Source organism: Fundulus heteroclitus, chromosome 8 (assembly GCF_011125445.2).
Source record: "Fundulus heteroclitus isolate FHET01 chromosome 8, MU-UCD_Fhet_4.1, whole genome shotgun sequence".
NCBI classification, from domain to species: Eukaryota; Metazoa; Chordata; class Actinopteri; order Cyprinodontiformes; family Fundulidae; genus Fundulus; species Fundulus heteroclitus.
Genome location: NC_046368.1, coordinates 9,220,967 through 9,244,781, shown reverse-complemented (window position 1 = coordinate 9,244,781; position 23,815 = coordinate 9,220,967). Strand labels below are relative to the sequence as shown.

Below are 23,815 nucleotides of genomic sequence, written 5' to 3'. Positions count from 1 at the left end.
GTTTAGCAATTATGTCTTAGGCAGATAAGATAACAGATTTATTCTGTCACCATGCTATCGTGACAAAATGCATTTCTTAATTTTAGTGTCTTGAAGCCCACACGACTGACTTGAATCCTATGTTTGTAGCCTTTTACCTCAATTTCTGAGGCAAACTGTGTTCATATATTCCTAATTAGTTTAGACTGTTTGACATATTATGATATGATATTAAATAACTGCCAAATGGCTGCAGGTTCCATTATTCCTATTTCCTTCGTACTCCTCATGAGTTGCTGCTGACAGTTGCCAGAGGGGGCATTTGTGTTATTAATGCCACTGCTGTGTCTTCTTGTGACAGTGTCATATGCAGCTGTTGATAAAAGGATGTTTGTGATGTGACATGCAACAGAAAGCTGAAGGTAAATGATATGATGCTGGAGAATAAAACTCTTTGAACTCCTTAATTATGTTTAAATAAGCCAAAACTGAAAGGCAAAAATAAGCAGATCTATTTCCTTACCATCTAGTATAGCTTATATCTGGACAGTATAAAAAAAAAAGGTTAAATATATTTGCATTATCCATCCACAAGGTTATGCTGGTGACGATTCCCAGCCTTCCAGGTCACGATCAATCCAAAAACAAGCTTAACGACTCTCCGTTGTGAGGGGCGGTCAGTCCCAGGTTAACCTACATGCCGGTCTAAGCTTTAACGAGGCCTCGCCGGCAGGTTCATGGAGCTCGGAGCTCCACACAACTCCACACATTTTGAACTGAGAAAGCTTTGTGGATGAGAAGCGGAACGTCTTCAGTGTCAGAATAGAAGTCTGGTGTTTTTTTTTGTTGTTTTTTAACCCTTTTTTTGGATTCATCCACAAGCTTCTTGCTAGATTTTGTTTGCTGTAATCTTCGCCCATTCCCTCTGACAGAAATGGTGTAGCTAAGTCCGGTTTCTAGGCGTCCTCGTTTGCTCACGTCTTTTCAGCGATGGGACTGAGATCAGCCCAGGCCACTCCAAGACACTGACTTAGTTGTCCTTAAGCCACTTTATAACGAATGAGGCAGTACGCCTAGGGTCATTTCTATGCAAGCTTCAACTTTATAAGTGATGTCTTGAGATATTTCTTCAGTATTTCTGCACAATCTTTTCTCCCTGCATGATGTCATCTGTTTTGTGAGGTTCATCAGTCCCTCCTGGAGCCAGACACCCGCATATAGTTGCTTGCAAAAGTATTCATACCTCCTCAACTTTTCCACATTTTGTCACATTACAACCGCAAACAAAAACATATTTTATATGAATCTTATGTGAAAGACCCACACAAAGTGGTATACAACTGTGACATAAGCCACTAGAAGCCACAGTATAACAATACTGTCACCCGACTATTTCATATTGTGATGGTGCTCTGATGCTCTCAACCTTCCCTCTTTTTCCTCAAAGCTCATTATCATCAAACACATATCTCTGATAAATGAGGTCAGTATCTGTGAATGGATTTGCAAACGGTGATTATGCTTTTTATGTTGTCTTTGGAGTGGTGGTATTTTTATTTCCTTTGTGGGCCGCACATTTCTCACCAGAACATGTTCCTCGCAGAATCAATCTCCTTCCTAAACAGTTTAATGCTTTTGACCCCAAGTGGGAACCAGGTTTCTGGAGGCAAACAATTATTTCTAATATCTTTCCTAAATTCTTTAAAAGTAACTCTAAAGTTTGCAAACTTATGAATTTAAAGTAATAACAAATATCCATGAACAAATCACTCTCACAATCATGCTTTTTTTTTATCAAATTAATAGAAATAGGCCTGAAAGATTGAGATATCAAAAGAACCAGAACCAGCTAGAATGTTTTCCTCCCAAGTCATCAAGAACAGATGATCCCGTCAAGCTTCAGTAGGAATAAATGGTTTGTTTATACAGGTGCTGTCAATTAATTATAATATCATCCATTTGAAAAGTGAAATATTAATTAATTACACACAGACTGATATATTTAAAGTATTGTTTCTTTTAATTTTTGATTATTATAACTGACAACTAATCAAAATCCCAAATTCAGTTTCTCAGAAAATTAGAATATTACTTAAGGCCAATACAAAAAAAGGATTTCCAGAAATATTGGCCAACTGAAAAATATGAACATGAAAATTACATGAGTATGTACAGCACTCAATCCTTTTCCCTGGATTACTGCAGCAATGCGGTGTGTCATGGAGTCGATCAGTATGTGTCATTGGTCAGGTGTTATGAGAGCCCAGGTTGCTCTGATAGTGGCCGTCAGCTCTTCTGCATTGTTAGGTCTAACGTATCACATCTTCCTCAACACAATAACCTATAGATTTTCTCTGGTGTTAAGGTCAGGCGAGTTTGCTGGACAACTAAGAACAGGGACACCGTGGTTCTTAAACCAGGGGCTGGTAGCTTTGGTACTGTGTGCATGTGCCAAGTCCTGTTGGAAAATCTACATCTTCATAAAGGTGGTCAGCAGCAGGGAGCATGGAGTGCTCTAAAACTTCCTGGTAGATGGTTGTGTTGACCTTTGACCTCAGAAAACACAGTGCACTAACACCAGCTCGTGACAAGGCACCCTGAATCATCACTGACTGGGGAAACTTTACACTGGACCTCAAGCAACGTGGATTCTGTGCCCCCCACCCCCTCTTCCTCCAGACTCTGGGACCTTGATTTCATAAGGAAATGCAGAATTTACTTCCATCAGTTAACTTTGGACCACTCAGCAGCAGTCCAGTACTTTTTGTCTTTAGCCCAGGCAAAATGCTTCTGACGCCGTCTCTTGTTCCAAAGTGGCTCGACACCAGGAGTGCGACAGCTGAAACCATGTCTTGCATACGTCTGTCTGGTGGTTCTTGATGCTCTGACTCTAGCAGCAGTCCACTCTTTGTGAATCTCCCTCACATTTTGGAATAGATTTTGTTCCCTAGTCCTCTCCAGGGTGCGATCATCCCTGCTGCTTGTACACTTTTTTCTACCACATGTTTTCCTTCCCTTCATCTCACTATTAATGTACTGGACACACAGCTCTGCGTGCCTCTTTAGTAATGACCTTTTGTGTCTTGCCCTCCATGTGCAAGGTGTCAGTGATCGTCTTTTGGACAACTGTCTAGTCAGCAGTCTTCCCTGTGATTGTGTAGCCTACAGAATTCTGGTGGCTCCTAGGAGGATGGGCCTCCATGTCCTTTAAAAACAGCAGTGCATCTACTGCAGGTTGTGAGCAACCGGAATTTACAAAATCTCCTGAACAAGTGTCGAAACGTTTTGAGAAAGAACTGAGCGGAAGTACGGCTGCCTCCAATTTAAGGCTGTTTGCTGTAACAACGAGAATGTACACAGTCTTATTTTAAGGAGAAGAATAAGATTCATTGTGATTTAAAGAAAAAAACGTGGAACAATTGCAAGGACAAGGACAATGTGTGTCGTTCTTCTTGCAAACATCTGCCAAGTCTCATCATCCTTGAAAACAGTTTAAAACTTGTGTTTATAAGTGAGGGTTTGGAACACCGAACAATGATCTGTATTGGATTTCTCTGAGCTGTTCAACACAAGGCATTAGTGAAAGTTGCGTAGTCCCATGAATTCAGGCACAAAACTTATTTTTTCTGAATACCCTAACTTCTTTGAACAGAAGAATGAAGCCTTTGAAATATTTATTGTGTCCCTATGCACAGTTTCAAGGTTCATTCAGTAAGACTTCATGAAGAGGCATAAGGACTGCATGAAAGAGACTTAATAATAATACCTTTTGACTGAAACCATGAGTCACAACCCTTTCAATAACACAAGCAGGACTGGCAATGGCTTGCTTCCAAGTTTCATTCCCACAACAGCATTTGTGCAGTTACACGGTCTGTATCTGGGATTTTTAAACTTGAAAACACAATCTCTTCTCTTAAAAGAAGCTGGAAAGTGACACACACCTAATTCAACTGAAATATTTGACCAAAAACTGAAAACCTCTGAATTCACATAATCTTTGATTTTGCTCCTTTACTCCTCTCTAAACCTCTACAGATACTGTTCTAAATCTTACATTTGGTTAATGGTTACATTTGGTCTCACCGGTTTGTTCTTACAAGGTAGTGATTTAGTCTGATATACATAATATAAGCAACTCTGGGTGATATATGTAGTTTAACAGATTAGCTTCACAATTTGGCAAGAAACTGGTTAATTTTGACTCTTGGTTAATCTTAATCAATGCATAGTAAACACTTATGAATGAGTTATATAGTAATTACTGATTCATTAATAACATATCTATAAACTATTTACTATAAGGGGAGACTTATTGTAAAAGGGTGCCCTATGATTTGTCAGTTCTTGTCTCATGAACTAGAATGTATTATACTAATGTCATCTGTATTGTCTTGATGGTGAGAGAGCTTTGGCACAACAATTAGCTGCATAAACCAAGTTGGTTGTGGCATACTCTGTCAGCTCAGATTACTCTGCTTTATGGTCTGTTTTAAAAGATGTAATGTACAGAAAGTATGTGTTCTATGTTATCGGAAGATAAATGTCTAATGCACCATAAATAGTAAATGAAAAATTGCAGTTGGAATTACAAGCACTGCTCCAAAACAGCTGACTTGCTATATAGTGGACTATTGTGAATGGGTGGACAATTTAAACTGATCTACAGTTATGTAATTCAAACAATTTACTGCCCAGCCTTACTAAGGGAACGAGAAGGCACAGCCTTATAAAGGAGAGGAAAAATGATCCCTGCATGAACAAATCTAACAGTGGGCTCGTTATTGATTCCATCCTGTGAGTCTGTTTTGAAATGTAAATGATAAAGCTGTACCATCTATCCATAATTGGATTTTTAAAATGCTTTGCACCTTATCAAACCTCTTCTTTTACAGCCCTTTTGAAACAGTTTTAATACTGCATGCTTGGTATTGCTTCCTGTTCTACACATAAATGGGTTTTCCAAAGTAGTTTGGTGTCAACACCTTGGTGAAAAATCATAATAAAACACACATTTTTTTATGTAAATGGTTACGGGCGACTTTTTATACCCAAACTCTTCCACATTGGCTGTTTATAACAAGTTTAATTCCCCCGCAACCCTCAACGGTACCACTGAAAAATTGTGTATATTTTGTTACCTAAACATTCCAAAGGTGTTGTTTTACCGCTTGGTGTGATCATTATTACTTATTGTTCCTTTCATTTGTACTTACAGAACATTGTTCTTAGGAACAGCTGGTTCCAGGTATTACGTATTGTTTTTAAACTACAAAATTAATCCATTGTACCATTTCTTTGGTTTAGCATCCTTTTAATGAGCTGCCAGGGAAAATGACCACAGTTTTCTTTGGCTGCATGCAGCATGGAGTCATGCAGTGATTCCCGTCCCCCACTGGCTGAAAGAATGCTGCTACACTTGTTTAGATAAAAAAGAAAAATGTGTGCTATGAAATAGTCTTGGTCTCTAAAAAAAAAAGTGCACATTCATTATGTTAAAAAATTAACGAGCACATTCCATCACTCTTACTAAGGTATAACCATTTTAATAAGCAGACTTGGCAGCCGAGTACTGACTTTTAGACGTGCACGCTACAAATCTGGTTCATGTAAAAGAGCCGCAGGAAGAAAGCTATTGCTTAAAGTTAGCCATAAGAAGTTCCACTGGCCATTTTGCAGAATCTGTGCGGGGGATGCTGCAAATTTGAACTAAGGTGCTCTGGCTGGATAAGACCAAATGAGCAATTTCTGTTCTCTACTGCACATCGTCCTGATCATACTGACCCCATGGTCAAAGTTGTTGTGGCAGCAACATGCTATGGGGAGGCTTGTCTAACAGGAAGATGGATGGAAGTAAATATGACACATCCCTGGAAGAAAGGCTGCTAGAAACTGTGAAGTACATGTGTCTGGAGAGAAGGCTTACAACCACAGGGAGACGACGAAATGGTTTAAAAAAAAAAAATCAAAGGTCCAGACCTAAATAAAATCAAGAAACTGTAGCTAGTCTTGATGATGAATATTTAAAGATGGTCTTAATCCAGTCTGACTGAAATCAAAATTAATTTCAAAGAAGAAAAGGTCCAAAATATCAGTCCCTAGATGTCTAAAGCTGGTAGAGACAAGCCGAAAGCCTTGCATCAGAAGGTGGTTCTGCAAAATTTGACCCCTGTAGGCTAAACAAACGTGCATCCCAAACACCAAATGTTGGATTCCAAATAGTCCTTTGATATTCTTAATGTACACACTAGAGTTAATCAGATGTTCATGTTCATGTACACACAAGGGGGCTAATGTAGCTCAGAAGTGCAGTCACATTTCAAATAAAAGCTTTTTCAACAGAGGAACAGCGTTTTTACATTAAAGATTTAATGCTTAATGGAGGTTTATTTTGGATTTTCAGTGGAAGTCCCAATCTTTTATGATATTATTTCTTACATTTTGTCTGGAAATAAAATAAGATCCAACAGTAGTGCTGACAGTAGTCAATAAAGACAAGACAAATATAAAGCATCTTTAAAAATTAAAGACATTTTTACAAAGCCTAAAAAAAGGGTGAAATCTAAAGCATTATCTTAAAAATACCTACTTTCCTCACAAATTGACTTTAACAGCATAGGGCATGAAATAAAATACTAAATCTAACATTTTTGTTGAACGTGCTGTAAAACAAATCTATAAAAAAAACTGCTCTTCATCAAAGCATGTCTGGAGCTTAAGGGAAGTGTTTTCCAGCGTCGGAACATTATCAATGAGTCATTTCCATTCTGTGTCATGTGTTTACTATAATAACTTAAAGCTCTTGTTATAAGGTGCGTACAGAAGGCAGGTTTGCTGCTCAGTTTTATTGTTTTGTCACGACAAAGTGAATTATTCGTTCCCGGTTCCTCTACAGTTTTCGCGAACATGAATGTACATGAGCTTTGAAGTTATTAAAACTGTGTCAGAATGAGGCATTTCTGTGTTTTTTTTTTCAGCGCGAACAAGCAAAGGTGGGTGGGTAGATGCCACTATTTGAGGATAAAGTATACAGCGGCTGCCAAAGCCTGCAGCAAGAGGAGTAACGAAGGATGGGGGGGCAAGTAGCAGATTAGAAAATTCAATTTAGGGCAAAAGAGGGGGTGGATCTTTTATATAAGGTGCCACTGAGATGTTTTCTGTCGAAGACAAATGCACGCAAGCACGCGCACACACACACACACACTTTCTAAAGTTAAAGTCATAGAATCATCTTTCCCTGTTTTGGTCTTGTTATCCGGTAACAGAGAAGATCCCTGTTTGTCTTAGCTGCAGGGCTGAAGCAAGCTCCGGATGCAGCTAATAATACGCAACTCACCAAGGTTTGGGTTGAGTATGTATGACTATATTTTGGTGTGGGAGACGGGGAGGAGTGCCTAGGGCAAAAAAAAAAAAAAACAAAAAAAAAAAAGAGCTATCTCACAACTTTTCAGTACATGAATCATCATCCCGCGCACCCTCTGTGGGATGCCGTTTGGAGAATGACCTAGCAGTCGAGGGAAGAGGGCATGAAATTGGCCCTCCGAGAAAGTGAAGAGTCTGCGCTGTGGAAACAGAGGCAGCTCTCACTCAGGGCTTTTTCTGGCTCTGTGGTCTGTCCGAGAGGCTTTTCTAACCTTCCACTTTTAAATCAATACGGGTAAAGATCTGTGTTTTTTTGTTTTTTTTTTCTGCCTGAAAATAGCAGGCGCCTCTCAGTCAGAACATCATCAAAATTTTTATTTATTTAATCGATTTAAACTATACTCACCTATACACTGTGATCGCACACTGTCTCTTTCACCTGCATTGTTTACATTTCAATTGTTTACTTTTAAATCACTGCTGCGCCTTATACTGTGATTTACTGTAATTTACAAGCCGTATGCAACAAAATTTCGTTCTGTACGCACTCTGTGCATACAAAATGACAAATAAAGTTGTCTAAGTCTAAGTCTATGTGTGATATAAATGTATTGCACAGAGATCAGTAAATTGGGATATTACATAATAATATTCCATAAGATAAATAAATAAATTGATAAATAAAATATTAATTATGAAAAAAATATTTTTATGGGTAGTTTAGGCATTTTAATGGGAAGTTTGGAGGGAGAAAAAAAGGTGTGGCAGAAAAGGGCGCATGAGTCAGTGATGATTTGAGCAGCCATGTCATCTGCTGGAGTATGTCACTTGTGTTCTATCAAGTCCCTCATCAAATATTAGAGCATTTCATGCTTCCCTCCGCTGACAAGATTTATTGAAGCGGTAATTTAATTGCACAGTAACACGTGGCACCGGGTGCACGATGGCACAGTAGTTAGCACTGTTGCCTGTTGCAGCAAGAAGACTACGTCCCAGGATCACATTCCAGCCAGGGATATTTCTACACAGACTTTTGATGTTCTTCCTGTGCATGCGTGGGTTCATTCCAGGTGCCCTGGCTCCCTCACCGAATCTAAAAACATGAATGTTAATTACTGAGTGCGTGCGTTCAGTGTACTGTTCTCTAATGGACTGCCGGTCTCTGCGGGATGCACTCTGCCTGTCGCCCAATGTCCGCTGCTGATGGGCACCACCCCCACTGTCACCCTGCTGGAGAGCTTGGTATAGACGATGGACAGATGGATTTGGCACCTGTGCATACTGCCTGAGGTAAAAATACAATGGCTCTCCCAGATATGGTAAAGGTCAAACTTTACCCACCTTTAATCTCACATTTGTTCTCCACAATCCAACAGGAAAACAAACAAACCGTCCTCGCTATAATAGTCTAAAACATTTAATTTCCCAGTTCCACAAAACTGCACGGCTTCAACCTAATACTTCTTTGAAGCACCTTCTGATTTAACATATAGTTCAGGCAGGAGTTTATCACTGTCCTTGGAGATCTTTGCACACGCTGCCTTGCCAAACAGCAAGGCAGCGTGTTGTCCTCACAATCTACCATATTGTGAGGACAACTATTGTCCTTCCAGTGGCCCCAGTGGTTTTCTTTCAGATTTAGTTCTGAACTCTGGTAAGGCCAAGTTTCATTTCCTTTCGACGAAGCCATACTTTGGTTGTTTTGACATGTGCTTGGACTGATAGAAAAATTGAAAAAGTAAAATTCCTTCCTTTTTTTTTGTGTGTGTCAGAAATTCACTACAATTAATAGCAGGAGTGAAGGCTGAATGCGGTAATTACACCAGAAAATGGTTAAATAAAGCATTCGTTTATGACACATAAAAGGTGGAAAGAGGTTGGAAATGATTTATCGTGGTCTACTTTTTTAAGACTCAAAATCCTGGAAATTGAATTGGTGTGTCTAGACTTCTGAGAGCCACTGTGCCTGTTTAATTACCGCGGTATCATTACTCCTTAATGGCCATCCTTTTTAAGGTTTAGCATAGAGAATCCGTAGCGTGTTCTATTGAATTAACATGAGTTTTACTCTTTGAATTGTGTACCTCAGATAAGTTTGCTTTTCAATTTTAGAATTTATTGGGATGAAGCGTTACGCAAATAAAACTTTACGTAGCTTTAAAAGCTATTTTATCATCACTGAACGGTTTCTATTGACCATTAAACCGCTTTATTTACCCAGTCCTTTAAAACTGTTCTTCTTGATCACAAAATTGAGGTTTTTAATCATTTATGACCACTGATTTCACAACGCACATGCCTTCAAGTCAGAATGAGGTGGGGGAAAAAACGGAGCGAAGGAGCTAATAAAATAACGAGAAACTGGAGAGTGAGACTGTGAGGCACATATTGTGTTTTCTTTTTCTCCTGAGTACACCTTACTGCGTTTAATCTCCTAATAGTTCTGATGAGTTGGAAGGGAGCAAGAGCGGAAAATGAAAGCCTACCTCTAAATGGGTTTTGGAGCAATGCCTGTCAAGTGGAACAGGACAGAAGGGAAAAGTAGCCAGGGGCTCATGCAAAGGGAGCACATGCAGCCCGCTGTGTGAGAATTTTTTTTTTTTTAAATCTGCAAAGTCGCGTTGGGAAAAGGGCTTGGGTATGGTTACAGTTAAGTGTCTTCCAGCTGTAGGGCAAATTTAAGGAAACACCAGAGAGAAAAGTAAAGTGCCAATACTAATTTTCCTTTTTTTATCTCATAAGGAACAACCATGACAGTAATTACTTGAGGCCAACTTGGAGGAATATACATATATTTACGCTGTCAGCGGTAATTACTTTCGGGAGATTTCTAGTCATTAGGGAGAAATTTTGAACCCTCACATGCAGAGCCTTGCAGAAGTGATGAGACCCCTTTGAGATTTTCCGCGTTTTGTCACATGGCAACCATAAACGGCAATGTATTTTATTGGGTCGTCTTTTTGTGGTGGGTCAGCACAAAGTGGTCAACAATTGTAAAGTGGATAAAAATGGTACTTTCAAAATTACAAAAACTTTCCATCATTATTTTGTTACAGTTCAAAGTCCGCTGACTGAGAAGCCGGTGGAAGCGTCAGAAAATGGAACAAGGCGGCACTGACCATCCCCCACTTGTCACTACAAATAAATAAAATGTAAAAAATTGCCCCCTTTACCCAAAAACTCCCACATCCAAACACAACTAATAGCCTACTAGTCAAGGACTCCCCACATCTGGCCTTCATGGACAAGTGACAGAAGCAAAGCCATTGTTCGAACGAATAGTTAGAAGTTGCATTCATTGTTTTTAACAAGACATGTTGAGGATGTACCAGACATGTGGAAGGCAAAGATTACTAAATAACAAAGGGTTTATTAAATCAAATTAATGTGCTTTGAAGATCAAGGTGGGGCAAGATCAACAGTTGGCTAGGATGTTTACTTCAGTGAATATTGGATTATTATTGCTCAGAATTCAAATAAATATTTCTATAAAAAAAGATCTTTAAATTAGACAACTGTTACAAATGAGAAGGTTTCATTGTATTTTAGCAACATTTAAACAAAAATGTTAACATTATACAAAGCATAAAAGGGCTAAACTAATATTTTTAAATCTCTGAACTGATGGTGCTTGTGATAATTACAAGCCTGATGCTCTAAATGCTTTGTGAATAATTTTGCTATGGTAAAAATGAAAAAATAAAAAAGAAGAACAATTAGTCAATAACTGAAAATATTAAGAGTACTGTAACAATGCTATTACCGACCACTGGAAGTAGATTAGTGTCCCATAATGTTCTGCTGCTGTAACCCCAACCGGTAGTATTTATTATTAGCCAACCCACAGCTGTAAATTCACTTATTTCGTTTTCTATTCTAATGTGTGGGCGTTGATACAGCATAATGTGCTCACATTTTCTAACAACAGAATATGTGAATAAAAAGGAACACTGCTGATTGTTACAGTTTGGCAGCAGGTCAAATACAATGTTCATTTATGATGGTTTCCTCCAACACGGGCGCTGCAGTCAGACAATATGAATGGAATCAAAGGGTGACGGTTAAGATAACTTTGAGCCAAGAAGATAAACCAGACAGTCATGTTTAATGACTTCTTCCGCATTAATACTGTAGTCACTTGAAAACATGATTATATCTCTTAATAATTTGTTGTACTTGATTTGAATTAGGGATACCAGTGTAAGGTGGGGAATAGGATAATTTTCCTTCCACTTACCAGCTATGCACTACTTAGAGTAGGTCTATTATATACAATTCTAATAAAATACATTATAGTTTGTAGTTTTAACTTGACAGAATGTGAAAAAGTTTGGAAGGGTATGAATAATTTTCAAAGGCATTACATGTGTTTCCTAATGGGAATAATCCAACTATGTATTGGTAAAATGTATGGAAAATTATACTTCTTATTGCCCATATCCCATACATTTTTAACTTGATGTTTTGTTCATTTTTTTGCACAGTAAAAGCTAAAAACAGACCGGTGAGCTAAAGTGCTGTTTTTGAATTAAATGTAGTTCACAGTCTTTGAAATCCGGATCATCAACAGAAGTCTTTAAAATGTTTTCATGTGTGAATGTGACTGATTTTCTTCTGATTGTGGTGACAGCTCCACGCCATGCGAGCTTTAACTTTAGCAGCGCAGTGAGAACTAAGCCTGAAGACCCAGATTCAAAACTGTGAACTAGCATAACAACACAACATGTGTCTGCTGACTTCTATTACACCGACTGTAAGTCTGGGCAGTGTTATATGTCCTGGGAAGGAATAGTCTGTGTATACAAATATAGTTATTTTCAATACATTTGATTATCAGATTTAATGTACGTCTTGAAAATAACCTTTAAGCAGGTAATAAACACACTTGTCATTAAGCCCCCATTTCTGTGTTAAAATATTTGTGTGTGTGTGTGTGTGTGTGTGTGTGTGTGTGTGTGTGTGTGTGTGTTGGTCTGATGTTTGCATTAGCTGTAAGTGGAAAATAATTAGCAGAAATAAAGGCTTGAAAACACAAGTCTTAGTGAATCGAGTTTCTGAAATACATTAACTTTTCACTAATACACAACTTCAACCCACTTTACCCATGTAGTGAAACGTCTATTTCCCTTTTGCATGTTTTTAATGTCCAACAGGCAGATACATTTCTGGTCAGCGGGTTTACATAAACTCGCCGTGACCACTCCTGCCATTATTTGGGGAATCATTCAGGATTGAATAAATGTCCATTATCAAGCCGCACCTTAGCAACTTGTTTCGTTCTGGGGCAAGAGTTCATTTAAATTGCCTTGTTTTCATCGGTCCATCATGGACCAAGCTTTTCATCACATTCTAAAAATTGGGCATGCAAAGGGCTTTCTGAAGCTCATTTTGGAAATTAAATGTAAGGTGTCCAAAACAACATCTGTTTGGGATAATTGTCCTGTTGCGACACCCAAGTCTGTCCACTTCAATGATCTGACCCCAATTGTCTCCTTTAGATGAAAGGAAAGTGATTATGATGTCCAGGAAAGACCCAGCAACCACCAACGCACAATGAAAGAGACATTAACTGTCAGGCATAGGAGTGGCAGCATCATGCTGTGGGACTCTTTCTCCACCACTGGTTCTAGAACATTGCAAAAGTAGGAGAAGAAAGACGACTACCTCCATGATCATCCAACTCTCCTCGAATCAACAGCTAAAACATTGAAACCTGGATGCAGCTGGATGTCCCAACAGGACCCTGATCCTGAACAAACATTAAAACTTGTTTTGGAATGGATGAAGCAAGCCAAGCGCAATATTTCTGAACTCGACCTTGAATTCAAATGACCAACACTCAGGTAGATCTGCTAATAAGCGTTTAGACTTTAACAGTCAGGACAAAATTAACAGCATTAGCTAAAATGAATCAGTGGCTTTAAAATAAAACAGGCAAATCACACACCCTCTCTGGTCTGCATGTGCAGCCCCAGATGCAACACACTGTCATGCACGAAGTATTCTGACACCTCCCTCTCAGAACCACAATCCATCCTCTCTGTGGTTCGGTCCCTGTCTACTTCGCTAAAATTCTCACACTTACTCTGTATCCTGTTTTTTTTTTTTTTTTTAACATCAACTTGGACCCGCCTGTTATATCCCATCAACTGACAGGTGACGTGATGAAAATTTAACAAGTGTTATTCACCCCGCCTGTCAGCGGTCATAATGTTATGCCTAATCAGTTGGTGTCAGCTTTGCACATTTCCTGTTTCCTTTCCTAATTCACCACGAAGACACCCTCTTAAACCTTCTTTCTACGCGTCATGATGTGAATCTGAGATAGGTCTAAGGACTTTGGTCACATCAGTAACCTGTCAGTAACGGAGCGCATATCTGGATTTGTGTCTCCCCTGCCCTGAAAATCTTTTAGTAATGAAGTGGAAGTGAACAGTGAACTGTTTCTCTCTGTGCTCAGACGCTATTCTGCGTCAGTCTTTTTCTGCACCTCTCAGAAGTCTTTCCACAGCGGGGGAAATGTGTTCTGCTGGCTTTTGTTCCCCCACATTGCCATCCGTGGGGATTGATGGTGCTGTGCTGAGCCGTAATGAAAAGCCACAAAGCCAGCTGCGCAGACCTGCAAAATGGAACTTTCATCAAACTAAACAAGGCTGGCGCCAGCTCCTCAATTATTTAAGGCTGGAAATAAGCAACGGCGTGGAACGCCTTTTGAATCAATGACTTTGACACCCATCAGAGATGTTAAAAAGGCGAGCATTTTACTCAGGAGATGAGATTTGGCTTATGGTTATGTAGCGAGAGACAATACCCCAACACTGATTGCTACGTAAATGTCAGAACGCGCCCTCTTTTCCCCTGACGAGCCGGGATCAGACTGCAGAAGGCTGAACAACACATCAGGCATGTAACTATACAGACAACTGCCTGAACCCTGAACTGTCGATCCTTTCAGATCATTATACCCAACGCATGATCTAACTAATAAGGTAGTTTAAAAGCTAAGGAGCCTAATCAACAAAAATTCTAATTAAAGTGTTAGCACTATAAAACAAAAACCTTGAAAGGGAATAACCACCTAACAGAGGCGAGTTTTAAAACCAGCCACAGTCGAATCTAGTAGTGAAACCAAACCTTTTGGGTAAAATTGTATTTTCTGCAAAGCAAAACCTTTGGTGTTTCATCTCATCAGTAGCGAAGAAAATATATGATTGATGTTAAAAACATCCGCTTGTGCCATGGCAACTAGAGATTCTAATTTTGATCTCACCAGTAGTGGAATCTGTTACCATCAGGGTGAAAGTATCCAACCTTTTAGCTATTGATCTTCATATTTATATTTCCTCATGTTACAATCACAAACTTCAAAGTATTTTGGGGGGATTTTATACAATAGGCCACCATAAAGTTGTAAATAATTAAAAGTGAAGGTACTTTGTAGAACCAATATTCGCTGTAATTGCAGCTGGAAGCCTATGGAGAGAACGTCTCTACCAGCTTTGCACATCTAGAGACTGAAATTTCTTCTTTTTATTCATTGCAAAGTAGTTGAAGCTCGATAAGATTGAACGGGGAATGTCTGCGAACATACATTTTTTAAGACTTGCCACCGATTAAATTTGGGGCTAGGTCATTCTAACAGGAATTTGCTTTAATCTAAGCAATTCCTCTGTAGGTCTGGCTTTATGTTTAGGGTTGTTGTCCCCCTGGAAGGTGAACATCCTGCACGGTCTCAAGTCTCTTCAGCCTATAACAAGTTTCCTTCCAGGATTCTGCTTTATTCATCTCCTTCCCATCAAGTCTGACTAGCTTCACTGTCACTGTGGGAAAAAAAGTGTCCCACAGCAGGATGTTGCCACGACCATGCTTCAAAGGGAAGAAAGTGTCTTCAAAGGGAAGTCCAGTGCACTGCAAAAAGGGAACTAAAATGGACATTTTCTTGAAATGAGTGTATTTTTCCTTGATTTGAGCAGCTTAATAAGACTATTTTCCACCGGAATGAAATTTTTTAGCCCTGAAATAAGATAATTATATATCCTGCACTTGAAATAAGATAGTCTTATTAACCTGCTAAAATCAAGGAAAAATACACTCATTTTAATAAAATGTTACTTACTTTTGGTTCCCTTTTTGCAGTGTGATAGTTTTCCACAAGACGTAGCATTTGGTATGTAGGCCAAAAAGTTTATTTTGATTTCATCTCACCAGAGAACCTTCTTCCATATGTTGGCGTGTTGATCTCCTTGGCTTGTGACTGATTATAATTGCTTCACTTTCAAACATGTCTATCTTCTTGCCAGATGTGTGGAGTGCAAATAGCTTTCCAGTCAAATTATTTTTTCCTATCCGAGCCGTGGATTCTTGCAGCTCCTCCAGAGTAACCCTTGACTTTACCCCTTGCCCTGCCTGTCATCTTAGGTGGATGTCGGTGTGGGTTTCCAATGGCGCCATCCTTTTCTCATTTTCAAATGGTGGATTGAACAGAGCTCTGTGAGATGTTCAGAGCTTGGAATATTGTCTTCTAACCAAACTCTGCTTGAAACTTCTCCGTGGCTTTACCTTTGACCTTTCTGCTGTGTTCCTTGGTTTCCATGAAACCGGTTGTTCGCTAATGTTCTCTAACAGACCTCTGAGGCTTTCACAGAACAGCTGGATTTATACTCATTAAATCACACACAGAGGGATTCTATTTACAAATCAAGTGACTTGTATAGACAACTGATGGCTCTATATTTTTATTTAATTAGGAGTGTCCAAATGACAAGGGTTTGACTGCAAATCCAAGCCGAACCTCTTGGATTTTACAGAGAAGTTAGAAAACTTCCATCTCATCATGATGCAATTTTTGTGTGTTGGTCCATCACAGGAGTCTTTCACGTGTAGCTGTACAAGCAACACGTTGTAAGCTTTTTCAGGCACACTGTTATACCTTATAACAATAAGACTGGATTTTTAAAGTAAGGTTGTGCGAAACAGATGTAAATCTAATTTAAAATGTAGTAAATTTCTAAAATAAAAACGTTAAAAACGATCTGGTTGAATGCATAAACATAAGTCTTCTAAACTGGTTTTAAAGCAAACGTTAGTTTTGCCCTGTAACTACCCTGGATGATACCCTGGAGCACTCCTTTCCTTAGAAATCACCTTGAAGATTCAGGCACTGATTGCTTGATTAGCTGCTCCTTTTGACTCATTTCCCTCACAGACTGAAGCGAGAGGCAGGCAGCTTCTCAGACGTGCGAGTCTTCAGAAACAAATCTCGTCTCATAATGTTTATCTTTGTCACCGTGTCTTTAAATTGTTGATATATTATTCATTTTGTGAAAGTGCTCCACGCAACAGCAATCCCACCTTAGCTTATAACGGCTGGATGCATTTTAATAGCCTGACACTATGAAAACAGAGCGTGAGGACAGTTACCGCTGAACAATGATTTTCACCTGCATTTCTATTCAGCTTTTCCTGCAAGCTTGACTATTTCCACAGAAATGTGTTGTCTGTGCCAAAATCCTCAGTTATTCCTATAGAATGCTTCAACATTTTAGAACAAAATTATATAAAAAAGGCAAAGAGGTTGATTTTAAGTAATTCTCTAACACATTATATATGAGACCAATTTAATTAAACTGCGATGAAGAAAACAGCTTTATCTAATCATCCTTATATGATTATAAGCATAAGCGTATTTGTTTTAATATACTAATTTTTTACAGAGTAAAACCTCGTGGTAATGTGAGCATTACATCTAAATTTACAGAACTTAGAGCACAATTCTTTCAAATTGTCTGACATATTTGAAATATTCAATTGATTGCGGACACCAAATTGTAAAGGAACAGCAAAAATGTGCACAAGGAATTTGGATCAAGAATAACTGTACCTGTGTCTTTATATGTGTCAGAAAGAAAAACTGCTGCTGCCAGTATCCTGACCAACACTGGGAAAATGACTATAATTAAGTCACACTCGTTATTAAATCCCTGCAAGGAGAAAGTCAAAAATCTTGTTTTTGCTCTACATGGCACTAAATGCTTTTGGTTCTATCAGAATCAATGTTTTCTCAGTGCTACCAGCACCAAAAAATAAACAACAGTAGGGAGTGTGTAGTTTTATTGCAGCTTTTACACCAGAATAATCTGGCGGACTTGTTTTGACTGGGTGAGGAACATAGAAAGATCTCGCCTCATAATTTGGTTTGGTTACGTTTCACACTGGACATGGAAAAGTGTACCCAGCCGCCTGTACAGCTCACCTGGTTGTAATTTAATCCCAGCTTGTTGGTGAAGACCTCGGAGGTTTGTTAGGGTTTTTTAAGAACGAGCATCATAAAGACCAATGAACACAGCCGACAGGTGTTATAAAAAATATTATTCTGAAGTCACCATGGCCACACGTCACTCGGACATAGGAGGCCAGGAGACATGATGTCTCTGCAAGGCCAAATGCTGCGTAGATACTGTGCGGGATGATGATTGTCTAGGATAGACTGTCTTTGTTTTGTCTCATGCCAAGGCCACTGTGCAGTAATAGGGAGAGCCGAAAGCGAGATAGGGCAGAGACAGGGCAGACGCAGACTGCAGCGGGACCATGGGGTGCGATTACTTTCTATCTATGTGATCTCTGCTCTGTTTCTCAATAAAAGAGCTGGAACTTCATCACCGCCGTCTCCTTATTCAGCAACTCTGGGAATTCAGTTATTATTGTTTAGAATTCCATCCACAACCGGTCAGGATAAGAGTCTAGCGCAGGGTTTGGAGATAAAATATTATCTCAAGCAAAATACCCAAAGGCATGGCTGTCCACCTAAACTGCTAGGCAATGCTAAGAGTTTAATAATCAAAGAAGCAGCCAAGAAGCCAATGGTATGTCTCGAGGAGATGCAGAGAACCACCGCTCAGGTGAGAGAATCTGTTGACAGGACAGATTATTATTTAATTATCACACAACAAATCGTCAAGAAGAAAGCCTCCCACCATAAAAATAAACAAATAAAAAAGAAAACATTTGTAGTTCCTCTCACAGTTTGCCTGAAGCCATGTAGGTGACACAGCCAAACACTTGGAAGAAGGTGCTCTGGTTAGACAAGACCAAAATTGAACGTTGGCCTACATGTAAAGCATTATATGTAGCAGAAAACTAACACTGTGCATCACTGTGAACACATGTGGTGGTGTCATCCTGACACCAGGACAGCAAGCCTAAACACACAGCCATAGCTAGGAAGGATGGGGTTCACGCCGAAGGATATCCGTGTGTCAGAATGGCCCGGACAAAGTTCAGAGCTACAGCAAATTTAAATAAGAATGGAGAAAGACGTAAAACTGTCTGCTCAGAGACACTTGTGTCCAGTCTGACTGGACTTGATTCATTTTGCAAAGAAGGAGCAGGAAACATGTTGGGGTCTAGATGTGTAAAGCTGGTAGAGATACATCAAAGGAGAAAAGGGTTTCAGAGGAGTTTAAGACAAAAGCACACCATGTCTTTCAGATTTGTTTGTTGCAAAAAAAAAGAAATTGAGAATCATGTACCCTTTTTCATCCTCACAATTATTCACTATTCTGCTTTTTTGCACATGCAGCCCCAATAAAAGATTGATATTGATGTTGATGTGGTGGTTTTAACATGAACATATGCCACAAAAAAAAAAGAAATAAAGTAGTACGTTTTCCATAAAAAATATATTTTTGTGCTTCTCTGCTGACAGGCGTAGTTTAAGCACCACTGAGCTTTCAAATGCTCATTCAACTTTGTAATGAGAGGTTCATGCACTGAAGCCTCACTGTAATATTCCTCTGCATGTAAGTGTCAACAGACTGTTCTTCTGGACACAATCTGATCATGTACAGAGGATTCACTATGAGCCATATGCTTTGTTGCTCCTCCCTACATACCATGGATCTCTCTCTCTCTCTCTCTCTCTGAACCTTTGTGAAGACATTCATGAGTCATGATCATCTGTTAAAAACATTAGATTTACATACTCTGACAAGGCAACATCTTCCCATGGATCTGTCTGGTGTGGACAAGTGTAACACAACGGCGCTTCCTCTACAGAACTCAAAGTTGATGAAAAGGTTCATAGTAAAAAGTCCATCCATCCATCCATCCATTTTCCAAACCGCTTCTCCCTCATGGGGTCGCGGGGGGTGCTGGTGCCTATCTCCAGCGTTCACTGGGCGAGAGGCAGGGTACACCCTGGACAGGTCGCCAGTCTGTCACAGGGCTAGTAAAAAGTCCATTTACATAAAAAATATCTTACTATTTCAGTTCGCTTGTATAAGTACCACTATTTAATTATCTTAAAATAAAGACTTGTAAACCTAAGTCTGAATCCTTTATTTTTAAGTTAAAAAAAACTATAAAATGGGTTTGTTTTCTCTCTGTGCAGTTCTGCCTAAGTTTTAACAGATAAACAGCATGTTTAACATTGAAAGGCAGTTCAAGTTAACATATAACTAAGATCATGCTGACCACAAACCTTAGACAAGTGCAATCCAGGCGAAAAGTGTACACACAGTCACTATAAGCATGGACATCATTTGTTTTGGGCCTTTAATGATGCATGTGGACCAGTTTTCTCCCCAGGGTGGAGTGGTTATACAACAAACAACTTCACGTCATTTAAAAAACAAGAATTAGGTGAATTTTACCTGTCGTTTTAGAATTCATACAGGGTCAGAAGTATACATACAGTACAACCTCTTGTATTTGGTAAAACGTTAAACTAAAAATCCTGCAAAGGACACTTTGTAGCCATCAACCATCTACTGGCCTAACTCTGGCATCATATCTGACTACACTTGGTGTTCTAGCACAAACCCAGCTTTTAGGCTTTTTAGCTACACATTTTCAATATTTTCAAAGTTGGAGCTATTCCAGAGGTGTATTATCGATCTACTTTATCCATCCTGAAACCTGTTTGAATGTGTTTTTGGGATAGTTCTCTTGTTAAAAACACCCGACTGTGCCCAAGTTTCAACCAGCTTGTTGTTGGAGTTATGTGAAGTTGGATAACTGGGGGGTGGGGGGTAGTTGTCCATCTTTATTCCATTCCTTTATGCAATGTTATGGTGTCACAGGGAGTGAAACAGCACCTCAGCATAATGCTGTCTCCACCATGTTTGATAGTTAGTACAGTTTGTTTACATAAATCGCTGCTGCATCTTTACCCTCAAAATTAGTGCAATTTACTGTGATTTTTCAAGCTGTATGCAAACAAAATTTTGTTCTGTACGCACTTTATGCATACAAATTGACAAATAAAGCTGTCTAAGTCTATGTCTAGTTTTAATGGGTTGACAAGTCGGTCTAAGGCTACACCCAAATCTGATCTTTTTGCCCATATGCGACCAATATCTGTCTTTTCTTTCATGGCATTGTGAACGACCCAATCCGATCTTTTCAACCCTCCCCCCCGGATCGGATTTGTGCCACCTCATTATGTGATACTAAGTCGGATACATATTGGATATTTTTTAAAGTGTCTGCAGTCTGAACAGTCACGCCCTTCTCCTGGCTCCATCTACTCATCACACACAGCAGCAGCAGTTAGCGCTCCATAAAAGAGAGTTGTTAATAGCTGTGCTGCTTTTTTCTTACCTTAATCCATCTTGCTACGATGTGGTCTTATCATTGTCGGCTCCTATTACTCAACAGCTTTTTTAGTAATAACACGGAGAGATGCCAGACGGTATCCGAGATTTTTTTTTTCATGTTTTTTGTTTTTGTTTTTTAGCAGAATTTTGTTGAACACTTCTATAAAACATTCGCCATTATCTCCATAGACAGTGTCCGTTCAGTCAGTAGAATGATGGTGGTCGCATTTAATAGTAGTATGAATGCCCCCTCCCTCCCCCCAGAAAATTGAGTATCAAGATCTGCAGTGTGAACGTAGCCTTAGACTCTTTCAAACATATCTCTCACTATTGTAGCAAAATAATTTAGTCTTGACCATAGAACTTTTCTCCAGAAGAGTTTGTTCATGTTTGAAGCTGTACATTTTGTAGCAGGGGCATCTTTCTTGGTTGGCACCGTCTGAGTGCATGTTAAGGTTACCCTGGCTTCACTGTGGATAATGATTCTGTGGATATTCTAGCAGTTTGCAGTTAATAATCAGCTTTATATTTGATTACTCTTGGGTTCTTCCTTACTATCCTAGCCAATTTTCTTCTATGAGACACAGTTTGGGGCAGATGGTTGAAACTCGGACAGAGTTGCTGGTTTTCCAATGGGGAGATGATCCCAAACACACATCAAAACTATTTTTGGAAAAAAAACAATAGTTTTGTTTTAGAAAAGCTTTCCAAAAGCCCAGACCTCAACCCTATAGCAATTGTGTTGACACTGCTTACAAACTGTTTCCAAGACAAGAAGCTGAATACTTTGCATATGCTCAACCATTTCTCTAAAGACTGGTCAATATCCAGCTAGAATTGTTACAGAAAATTGTTGATGGCTACAAAAAAGGGCAGTTTCTCTGCAACATAGTTAGGGCCATTTAATCAGATCATAAGTATATAGGTGCAGCGATATATTTGCCTGTGGGGATAAGCGAAAGTCGACAATGAATTCAAAGTTGTTCTTCCAATTCTTGTTTTTGAGTATTGAAGTTGTATAGTCATTTCACCCAAATAAAGAACATTTAAAATGCCTCCTTAAAGCCAAAAAACAAACTGTATGCCTATAGGAAGTGTACATAAACTTTGTAAGGTTGATGCTTAGTCTTCAATGATCAAACTGCATGGCACATTTGATCCTAAAGGGTTTCCAAGCAACTAAACTCTCTCACTCACTGAGGCTGGACAAAACAGACTTCATCCAATTTCCAGTTTACCCCCAACTTAACCATGCTCCTTTTTAGAACACGTTGAGGATGTTTACTGTCATATGGAAAGCCTGGATTGGCCCCAGAATATGGCTTGAGATGCAAACTTCGTCGAACATCAGTGGCACACATGTACACACATCTTCAAAGTCAGCAATACAGCAAATACTGTAAACCAAACCAAAAAACATGCTCAGGGGGAGTAGGGACTAAACGTTTGTCAGACAGCGTCCAATTATTCACAGCATTTTAGAGTCAGAATAGAAGCGAGCACTTTTATTTCAAAATTAATTCTGTGAAAAGTAAATATAAATGACAATTTGAAATTGTGATGGTTCAGTTAAGCCCAGAATTATTTGTACTGCTAGGTTTAGGTTTCATTTTACCAACAAGCTTCTTCTGGTGGCCGTAACGTTAATGTTTTGGAGTGGACCACCCATATTCCTGATGTGACTCTATCAAGGGAGATAAAGATTAGCGTGTTGGCCAAGAGGCCTTCCAACCTCAAACGCTTGCAGTGGGTCAACAAAAAGAAATTGTCCAAATATCAGCAAATTGTATAAATTATTTTAATAAACTGTAAATAAAAAAGGGAAATTGCTGTTTTCTAAACTAATAATTATTTTACGCGTTTGTTATTCCCTTTTAAAGGTTGTCTATCTCCTTTCACATTAGGAATAAATTCTTGGTTGAATGAAAATAATTTCAAATCAAAATTCACAAGGGGTGTGAATAACTGTGGGCTTAACTGTCTTTATGAGGGCATCTCTATAAAGGTTATAATTTCATCAAAAATTTTAATTTTATTAATTTTGAATACAAAAGTTTCATTACACATAGAGTGATATATTTCAAGCATGTATCACTTAAAGAAAACCCAAAATTCAGTTTTCAGTTCAGTAGAAAGAGCATTTGACTAATCCATAAAACGAACAAAAATGCTTTGGGCAAAGAAATGTTATGTAATGAATATATTGTAGCTTGTATAATTATGAGGAAGACTTCTGATGAAGATGCCTGTATAAAAAAGCATTGTGTGGAAGAATATTAATAGAAAGTTGAGTGGAAAGAAAACCTGTAGTGGAGAACAGTGCACAAGCAACTCCAGCCTTAAGGCGATTTGGAAGCCCAGTCATGTAGCTGGCGGGGATTTAAAAGGAAAGAAATAGGGCTGGAGACAGAACCATAAACTCTCACATTCCTCAAGTCAACCTAATACTGACTTCAGTTTACTGAAGTCAAAAATGGCTAAAGAGAAAAAAAGGCCAGCATTGCTGCTCTGATCTAAAAAAAAAAACGTTTGGCATTTTCCCGCAGGACCTCCCACCTGTTCAAATGGCCAAAAGTACTAATCCATGGTTTTATTAAATTAGCATCAATGTTATCATTGTTGCTATAGCCATGTTATGGTCTGCACAATCCAGAAGACTGCTGACTTGACAGTTCAGACAGTCACTGACACCCTCCACGTGGAAGACAAGCAACAAAAGACACTGGGTAAAAAAAAAGTTAGCTGTTCACAGAATGCTGTATCCCGGCACATTAATGGAAAGTTTACTGGAAGGTGAAAGTTTGGTGAAAGTGTCCAAAGTAAGCACAGAAAATTTCAGAGCATGCCCTAATTCCCTCTGCTGACAAGCTTTATGGAGA

At 39.0% G+C, this 23,815-nt stretch overlaps 1 protein-coding gene across 2 annotated transcripts in view; it reads right to left on the bottom strand.

The window, feature by feature from the left end:
• Positions 1–23,815, bottom strand: part of lrrtm4l1 (leucine rich repeat transmembrane neuronal 4 like 1) — a 104,954-nt gene that overhangs the window by 24,241 nt on the left and 56,898 nt on the right. The window lies entirely within an intron of this gene.